General features: G+C 37.2%; 1 long non-coding RNA gene across 1 annotated transcript in view; it reads right to left on the reverse strand.

Moving 5' to 3' along the window:
* Positions 1–513: 513 nt before the first annotated feature.
* LOC117282288 overlaps positions 514–10538 on the reverse strand; it is a 14919-nt gene continuing 4894 nt past the window's right edge. The window contains exon 2 of the long non-coding RNA XR_004513000.1: positions 514–624. This is a non-coding gene — a long non-coding RNA (uncharacterized LOC117282288). The remainder of the gene's footprint in view (positions 625–10538) is intronic.

Here is a 10538-nt window from a genome sequence, read left to right on the forward strand (position 1 = left end):
TACAATATGATAACAATTCCGTCCATGTTGTATCATGCAGAAAAACAATTGTTCTGTCCAACTGTCTTGTGCCACTGCCACATCAGCCTTGCAACAGATGATAATAAAATAAGAATTATACGTAATATCACGACTAAAATGTAATACAGTATACTGAATACTGCTCATAAATTATGTTAATTTTAAGAGAGTATACATGTAGTATCGATTCCTCATTGGTTGACATCCATATCAGTGGCGGACAGTAACATCAATGTAGATATCCAGAAGGTTCTCCTAAACTGAACTGGTTCAGAACATGAAATTGTTAAACTATTCAAATTCTACTAATTAACAACACCATTCCCTATGCAGACTGACACCCAGACCACAGCCATTCTGTGGTCTATATTTACCCTATTTGTGATCCATATAAGGTAATGTCCCTATGTTTAATTAATTAAGCATTATGCCATGAAGACATAAGGGTGTGTTCTTTACACATAGAAGGTAATACAGATGTTCTTATTAACATTTATGAACTTGGAAACTTTAGTCACATTAATCTGGTACATAAGCCACTTTCCTAAATGCTGTGGCCAAGTTGAGCAGCAGTCTGTATTTTCCAGGTGTGCCGAGTATGTCCTGTAAACAAAGTATCATTATCACACCCCTGATGCTAGTGACAGATTAACAAGTCAAGTAGCATTCTTCCTCATTAGTACCTCAACCATTTTGATTGACTGACTGGCACAGAAAACGGTGCTCGTGAAACAGACATGTACCATGAAATTATGACGTAATATAGAGGGCTGGCATCCTTTTCAGGCCATAGTATTGGAAATGTAATTCTGAGTATAGATTTCGTTATGTTTTCAAGGAAATATCTGCCAGCTGAAGCACAAGTAAGATGACAGTTCAAGAATGCAGAATATCGAGGATCACTAAGTAAAATAATAAATGACTAAAATTCTGGCTTTCCACACAAACACATGTTTATATCTATATGAAAAGTTTAATCCATTTGCACCTGTTGTTAACAATATATGCCACTAGAGCTCACTTTAGTGACTGTACATAATTTTAATATTATGCTGTTGTATTCACCAGATATAAATGTGTGAATGAGAAACATGGCCATTTATGTCCTGTGGCCAACACAAAATGCAGATTTAACTTTGGACAATATTTCACTACATAGAATGTGTTGCAGACAATACAAAAAGAAGTACCGCTAATTCAAATGTTAAGGTAAAAGTGTATTTCAGGTGTCATGTATACCACTTTCTTCATATCTGCTTGAATTGTCTTATTCATGGTATGTTACTAGAAACCTTATGGTGCTTCAGTTATTTTGTTTTATAGTTCTGTTTCTCCAAATGAGAGGTGTTAACACTACAGTCTCTTGCCCTCGGTTATGGCACTACTTTATATTAATTTTGGACAGGATACTAGTAAGTTGACCATTTCTATCCTGTTATATGCCATTGTCATTGTCATTGTCATTGTCATTTATTTACAGTTCCAAAAAAATCCATAGAGACATCTGCCTCAGATACAGAACAAGTCAATAATACAATATAACATATAAATATACATACATAATCAGACAGTCATCATCGTCAAAATTTAAATACTCAATACAACAAAACTACTGTACCACAATACATTCATATATCAAAATGACATTTAAAATTACATACATGATTAAAATATATACATGAGGTATCAATCTTTATTCCAGGAGTAGTATTCTTCAACAGTATAAAAAGAACTGGTGATAAGAAACTTCTTTAACGCCACTTTAAATCCAGGAATGTCATAAGATAATTGTTTAAGCTCTGGAGGGAGGTGGTTATAAAGTTTGATACCAGAATACCATCCACCTTTCTGAAATATCGTTAAGTTTACCACCGGAAGATGCAAGTCATGATTAAATCTGGTATTACGTGAGTGGACATCAGAGTTTGTTATATAGCAATCTCTATTCTTGACAACCAGCATAAGTAAAGAAAATATATATTGAGACTGAAGTGGCAGAATATGTAACTCCTTAAATAAATTACGGCACGAATCTATATTACGCGAATTGGTAATAATTCTTATTATTCTTTTCTGTATTTGAAATATGATTTTTGCATGAGCCGAACTCCCCCAAAATATTATGCCGTAAGATATTATTGAATGAACTAGGGAGAAATAAACAGTTTTTAGGCACTCCAAGGATAAAAGAGGTTTTAATACTCTAATTATATAGGATGCCTTATTTAATTTGGGTATCATTTGGTCAATATGGGTTTGCCAAGACAATTTATGATCAATAACCAAACCTAGAAATTTTGTAACCTCCATATTGGTTATTTGTTTATTCCCACATAGTATATGTAAATCTAAAGCTCTTGTGTTTTTAGTTATAAATTGTAGAAAGTAAGTTTTTGTAGGATTTAGTAGTAATAAATTACTACTAAACCATTTATTTAATTTTTCTAAAACTATATTTATATCTTTTTCAAATCTTGGGGTGTCAGGATTATTAATTATTAGACTTGTGTCATCCGCAAACAAGACTGGATAGGATACATCAGATATGGCATTAGGCAAATCATTGATATATAAAAGGAAAAGCAAGGGACCAAGTATGGATCCTTGAGGGACTCCTACGGTAACAGGCTCCCATTTAGAGTAGAATTTAATTGAGTCAGAAACAACTATTACTCTCTGGTATCTATCTGATAAATAGGATCTAATTACATCATAAGCCCTTCCTTTAATCCCGTAATGATTCAACTTCGAAAGCAGAATATCATAGTTGACACTATCAAAGGCCTTGTGAAGATCACAAAAAACACCGCCCACAATTTCTTTGTTATTTAAAGCAGTTAAGATATTATTAATAAGATAGTAAGCTGCATCATCTGTTGATCGTGCATGTCTAAATCCAAACTGTTCATTAGCAAGAATATTATTTTTCTTGATATGTTGTTGCATTCTATTATAGATTACCTTTTCAAAGATCTTAGAAATTGATGTGAGCAGTGAAATAGGTCTGTAGTTCGATGTGTCATTTTTATCACCTTTTTTATATATGGGCTTTATTTCAGAGAACTTTAATCTTAGTGGAAAATTGCCAGTTGTTAGCATTCTATTACATAAATAAGTTAGAGGAGAAGAAATATAGGGACTGCTAACTTTTAAAATTTTAGTGGATATCCCATCATATCCATATGAATTTTTTGTTTTCAAGGATTTTATAATATCTTCTATTTCCTTTGACGATACACAATTTAATGTAATAGGGGGAAAAGGTTGATTACGTGTCCTAGATAGATAAGATATAGGATTTTCTTGGTTGGAAGTGTCATTAGCTGAGCGATTATTTTTAACAACTGATACAAAATATTTATTGAATTCCTCAGCAATAATCTGAGAATCTGAGGATAAATTACTGTTTACCCTTATAGTACTTATATTGGGTACATTAGGTTTTATTTTCGAAGTACTCTTTACAATATTCCACACAGTTGCAATTTTATTATTTGAATGAGTTATAATATTATTATTATGTTTTTTTTGCAAGTTTGATAACAGAAGTTAAAATTTTACAGTAATTCTTATAAAACTTAGTTAAATTTATATCATCACTATTTCTTTGAGCTAAATAAAGCTTTTTTTTGTTTATACATGAAATCCTGATTCCAGGCGTTAGCCAGGATTTACTGGCAGAGCGGGTATGAACTTTTTTTAAGGGAAAACTAGAGTGAAATATTGTTAAGTATACATTCAGGAAAAAGTTAAAGGCAGTATTTATATCTTTTTCATTAATTACGTCTTCCCATAACTCATAACTTAATTTGTTATTAAAATTAGTAATTGAAACATCGTTTATTTCCCGTATATAGTAGTAGCTATCTTTAGGTTTTTGTTTAAATATATTGTGTATTATTAGGTTCTGGGCATCATGATCAGAAAGACCATTTATGATGGGACATACAGTAAAATTAGTAAACTTGTATGTATTAATGAAAATATTATCAATTAAAGAATAAGAATCATTTTGGAATCTAGTAGGAAATTGGATTATACTATATAGTCCATGAGAGGCTAGTACTGAGTTTAGCTGCTGTTTGTGGGGAGAATCTTCGAGATAGTTGATGTTGAAGTCACCACATATTATTATATCCTTGGTGTGTGCAAAAATCATATTTAAAAGTTCGTCAAGGTTTTGAAAAAAATGCTGAAAGTTACCAGAAGGAGCTCTATAGATGGTAATAACACATATTTCATGAGTAGAGAGGTGTAACCTAACTGCACATACTTCTAAGTCCTTTTCTTTACAGTATTTGTCCATATTAATGGTGGTAGAATAAATAGTTTCACGTACAAAAATACATGCACCACCATTTTTAAAGATGCTCCTACAAAAACTAGCCCCAAGTTTGAAACCCGTCATCAAAGTAGCGTCAATAGCAGTATCACGAAGATGGTGCTCGGTCAAGCAAACAATATGAGAGGAATCCAGTGATGAAGAGATAAATAATTCGTCGAGCTTACTTATATTAAGTCCTCTAATGTTTTGATGATAAATGACTAGATCTTCATTACCAGTTTTAAGGGGCAGTGATTGCTTTTTATCTGAGTAGGCATTTAAATGTTCCATAAAAAATCATTTCTAGTTACTGGTAATTTCCTGTTGCGTTTAACACTGTGCTGAGTTGAAGTCAGTGTCGAAGAGGACTTGTCAATTGATGGAACGACCAATTGAGTAACCTTATCGTACCATTCCAGGATTATAGGCTTAACCTTAGCTTTTTCCAACAATAAAAATACCTGGGAGACTAACTGATTAGAAAATATTTCCTTGCCTCGTGTATTTAAATGTGAGCCGTATTTGGTGTATAACAATCTATTTTTGATCGGTTCACTCAAGAATACATGACTAAAGATTTTGGGTCAATTTACTCAACTTATTGTTAAAGCGATTGATTGCATCATTTAACTGTGAGCATCCAGGAGTGTCATATCTAAGAGGAACACCTGTTAGAATTACATTGGTGTGTCTAACATGCTCAATAAAATTAACAATATTCCTGAATGCCAGTCTCATATCACTCTTACTAATGTCATTAGATCCACTACTTATTATTAAAAAATCATTTTCTGTTAACTTGTCCACTTCATCACTCACTGTTCCATTTAAAGCGTTTGTGCAAGAACCTGTTTCCACATTAAAACTTCTGATACCTATTAACATGGTCAATTTATGTATACAATAACTATCTCCTGATCAAGCCTTCTACCCCAGCTTTCCAATCTCTGATAGTTCAGAGAGGATCAACGAAGGATGAAATAGTGAGGTTGGAGAATACATGCATAATGAAGAACTTCATAACTTATATGCTTTGCCGAATATAATTAGAATGATCAAGAGATGGGCATGGCATGTAGCATGCATGGAGGAGAAGAGAAATGCATAAAGTGTTTTGGTGGGAAAGGGTAATATTAAAATGGATCTTAAAAAATACAGTGGGGTGGTATGAATTGGATTGAGTTGACTCAGGATAGGGAACAGTGGAAGGTTGTTATGTACATGGTCATGAACATTCAGGTTTCATAAAATGTTGCTGTGACTTGCTTGAGCAGCTACGCAACTAGCGGCTTCTCATGAAGGACTCAGCTCCAGTTAGTTGGTTTATTAGTAAGTTAGTTAGTCCAGTGAGTAAGGTTATAGACCATAAACTGTACGACTGACGTTTAGTTCCCGGCAACAGCAAGGATTCTTCTCCTTGCACTGTGTCCAGACAGTTCTAAGTCCTGTATAGTGGCCACCGTGGGTTATTTCCAAGGGACTAAGTAAACACAGTATGAAGCATACCAGCCACCTCCATCTGTTACTGAAGTTCAGAATGTGCGAAGTTCCAACCACATTCCCCCATGTAATATTGTATGTACTAGCTACTCAACCGTAAGTCCAAACTATCTCTGGAAAATAAACTAATCACTCACAAATACATACTCAAAGCAATTTGGACATATGGTATAGAACTGTGGGGTTGCAGTAAACCATCAAATACCAAAATTCTTCTGTCATTCCAATCCAAAACATTCCGTATGATATCTGGAGCACCATGGTACATCTCTAACCAAACTTTACATGAAGACCGTAAAATACCATTAATACAAGATGTGATTAAGTCAAATATAAGCAAATACAAAGACCAAACAACAGAGCATGTAAACCAACTCATAAATGACCTATTCACCCAACCATTGGAAAAAAGAAGACTGAAGAAAATCTGGCCAGAAGACCTTCTCGATGATTTGTAACCACACGGAGAACCATTAATGAATGACACCCATCACAAGCCTTCAAATTTTAAACCATTTACTTATTACTCATATTGTTACTATGGAGTAGATGGTAAATTTGTAAGAAAAAGAATTTCCCCATGTCTTCCTGCCTACTACCTACTTCACATTGGTTTATTGCTTGGCTTATTCTTCAACCCTTAAGATAGAGGTGACATGCTTCTCCTAAACGTTTGTTGACTTTCAACAAACTACATGGCATTATAACCCAGACAGTAGAACTCTTCATGACCACCGCTGAGAGAACCTCAAATCCCACATAATACACATGCTACTTGTATATCTAATTTCAGTTACTGGAGGGTAGCACAAATACTAACGTAATCGCGACAGTGTCTTTATATTTAGTCTGAGAAATTGTTACAAGTAATTTCTGTGATCTACAGAATAAAATTCTTGATTTTATTCCTGCATTCATTTGGAAAGTAGCATGTACATAATTTTATCAGTTGCCTAAAAATAAAAAGGCATGAAAGGCATTTTTAGGAGCCATCAATATAAAACGTAATTGATTATGAAGGAGATTCAGTAAATAGGTCACAAATGGATATAAAATGTAAAACATATATACAATATGATATGATATATATCAACACATTTAATGTAGTATTTGCTGGTATTCGTGTGTTTCATTTCATTTGACTTATTCGTTTATAAGGGTCAGCAGCTGGGTTGACTTATCGCAACATATTGTCAAACCGTTGTATTACTTCGACCATACACCCTTGCTTTGATTGGTTTTCAAGCCATTTTGCTCTTGCTTCAGCAGGTTCGAAAATATAAAATTGTCCATATCATGGCTTATTTTCTTTTTTTTGATAAGGCGGTAAGACCAGATGGGCCGTCTTTTAGGTCTAATGGTTAGAGTTCCTGGCTACAGATCCAGATGTTCCGGGTTCGATTCCCGGCACTACCACATTTTCTGAGAAGTAGTGGGTCTGGAACGGGGCCCACGCAGCCTCGTTAAGATAAATGAGGAGCTATTTCAAGGAAACAGCGGCTCCGGTCTAGAAAAGATTAACAGCCGTGACCACGTAACACCTCTTTCCGCAAAAGTCAGCACTAACTTCGCCGACAAACGTCGGTCGCTCGGTCGGTATAGTTCGCTTGCGGACTACAGGCCACGGAATTAGTTTGGATAAGATCAAATGGCAGATTTGGCCGTGTGCCCTGAAACAGAATGCACTATTTCCAGGTGAAAATTTCTTCTCTGCGCCCACTGATGGGAACATCATTGCTGAGTTGAGGCTCCCACATTATCTTAACAGTCGGCCCAGAGATGGCGGTAAAGTTGTCAGCCTTACGCGCCGGCCGCCCTTTACCCCCAGGAATATTCCTGGTACTCATTTCTGTTAGAGGCTGAGTCGATCCCAGGACCATAGTGCGGCTGGAAGTATTAAGTCAACTGAAAAAATCCACCTCATCGGGATTCGATTCCGCGACCTTCCGGCTTCTAGCATAGTGCCTCAACCAACTACGCTACCGCGTGCCCCCAATGAGGTTAATTTTGAGGTGTGAGAATGACAAAAGTGCAGCAGCGAGACCGTTACGAGATGACAGCTACATCTCTCCTCTACCTTCACTCGAAGTTTGAACTTGCTATTATGAATACGCGTGGTTCTGTTGTGGTTCGTGTAGATGTATGTTTCGTTACAGCGTCACAAAAATGGAGAATGATAATTTTGTGCAACGTTATGCAATTAAGTTTCGTATCAAGTTGGGGGAGGGCGCTACCGATACCTACGAAAAGACTGACCAACCGTTTGATAATGATTCTCAATCACGTGCTCAAGTATTTCGGTGGCACACGAACTTTGAAAATGGGCGAGACACTGTGGAAGTTGAACCGCGATCTGGACCCGCCGCCTCTCTAAGTAGAAGCGCAAACGTCGACTTTTCAGTCAAGATCGACGTTTCACAATTTGAATAATCGTCGATGAACTTAATGTATGTACGGTCCACAAAGCTGTTACACAAGATCTGAACATGAGAACAGTGCGTAAAGATGATTCCAAAATATTTTAATGACGATCAAAAAGCGCGGTGGAACGAAGTGTCGGCAGAAATTCTTCAAAGTCCCGAAAGTGAACGAGATTTTCTTAATCGGGTCATAACATATGAGAAGCTTCCGAAAAATAGTCTGAAGCTGTTACGAATTTCTGTAATTAATATGTGGTATATATGCATAATGAGGAGCTTTATTATAACTTGTACTCATCTCCAAGTATAATTAGAATGATCAAGTCAAGGAGGATGAGGTGGGCAGGTCATGTAGCACGAATGGGGGAGACGAGGAATGCGTATAGGATATTGGTGGGAAAGCCAGAAGGAAAGAGACCACAGGGAAGACCAAGGCGTGGGTGGGTAGACAATATTAGAATGGATCTTAGAGAGATAGGATGGGATGGTATGGATTGGATAGATCTGGCTCAGGATAGGGACCAGTGGAGGGCTCTTGTGAACACGGTGATGAACCTTCGGATTCCATAAAATGCTGGGAAATTCTTGAGTAGCTGCAGAATTGGCAGCTCCTCAAGAAGGGCTCAGCTCCATGAGTGAGTAAGTAAGTAAATATATGCATATACCACATACTAATTACAGAGACACCATGTATGCGAACCAGAAGACGTAAGAAGTTGCTGGATGACCTTGGGGACAGAAGAGGATATTCTCATTTGAAGGAGAAAGCTCTGGATCGCATTAAGTGGAGGAACTGTTTTGGAAGAGACTGTGGACCTGTCATCTGACAGATTACTGATGAATGAATGAATGAATGAATGAATATATGCATATGTCCTTCAATCACACCGACTTGCTACGGCGCTCGAACACGTCATGGTTCCAACTCAGCAGTCTGCGTATGTTACCTATACATGCTACAAATAAGGGGTTGCAAGTCTCGATAACCTCTCAGCGACCCCACGGCACTTGGTGGGGCAAACAAGGCGCACAGTTGCGATATCACCATGTTCCACCTTCCATCCCATCTTCACGTGTTAATTTCCATCCATTCATACTGCCAACATGGCGACCGTGCTAATTTGTGAGATGGCAGCAGTGTTACGTAAAGGTGTGCCTATACAGAACTAATTAAGCACTATACCATGAAGACGTATGAGGGAATGGATGTATAGATCCACGTTTTCTTGACCTCGGCCCTAGTTGGATGTGAGTTGTCAGTTTCACGCCCCGGCCGCTTTACTCCAGGGAAAGAGCTCCAGGTGTCCATTGAACAGGAGGATGGGTGGGCCTCAGAACCGGTCTTGACGACGTGAAGAAGAGAAAATTCTTGACTCTACCGGGACTCGAACTCCGACCCCTCGGTTGTCCAGCCCACAGCCAGTCGCTATACCGACTCCCTAGTGGCAGTATTAACGGCATTTATTGAATGATCCTGAAGTACTGTGCGGTAACAGAGCCTGAGAACAATGTAAATATTAACCTTGTTATTGTAGAACGCAAAACAATAACATGGAGGCTGCATGATATCTGTATTTAACATAGGGTTAGATAATAACTGACGAACCTGACGTGTAAAATTTTGTACGAGGACCACAAATATGTCCGGATGAAAGGTACCCAAAATAAAAGATGTATATCTCGGAAACTAATTGTCATACACGTATCCGGTTTATGTCATCGGAAAGGAAAACTCTAAAAGGTTTTGTTTTTTCATGCCCGGCTTACGCACATACGCCGCCACATTTTTGTCACCCTGTCAGGAATCACCTGGACAGAGAGATGGCTGGGATATGAATTGGCAGAGGTGGACCAATCGCTTGGCCTCCTAGGTCGCCAGATTTAACCCCAGTGGATCTTTTCTTGTGGGGTTATGTGAAGAACATTGTCTACCAGGTTAAGATCAACGACCTTCAACACCTGAAAGTCCGCATAAGGGACGCTGTGGCTACGGTAATACCAAACTTGCTTCAAACCTGGATATTTGTCGTCCCACCAAGGAAGCCCGCATTTAAATTTACTGAGAAAGTTATATACGGAGAAAACTTTGATAGTTTCCCTTTGTAATGGTGTAACCCATTAATGTGTATAATAAATTATTTCTGAGATACATATAATGATTTTATTTGGGTTACCTTTCATCCGGACACTCTGGATTGTGTGAATATATTTTTCATATATACCGTATTTACGCATGTATAGGCCGCACATTTTTTGCCAAAAATTCAAGAGGA

This window comes from Cryptotermes secundus, unplaced genomic scaffold (genome assembly GCF_002891405.2).
Source record: "Cryptotermes secundus unplaced genomic scaffold, Csec_1.0 scaffold4039, whole genome shotgun sequence".
Classification (NCBI taxonomy): Eukaryota; Metazoa; Arthropoda; class Insecta; order Blattodea; family Kalotermitidae; genus Cryptotermes; species Cryptotermes secundus.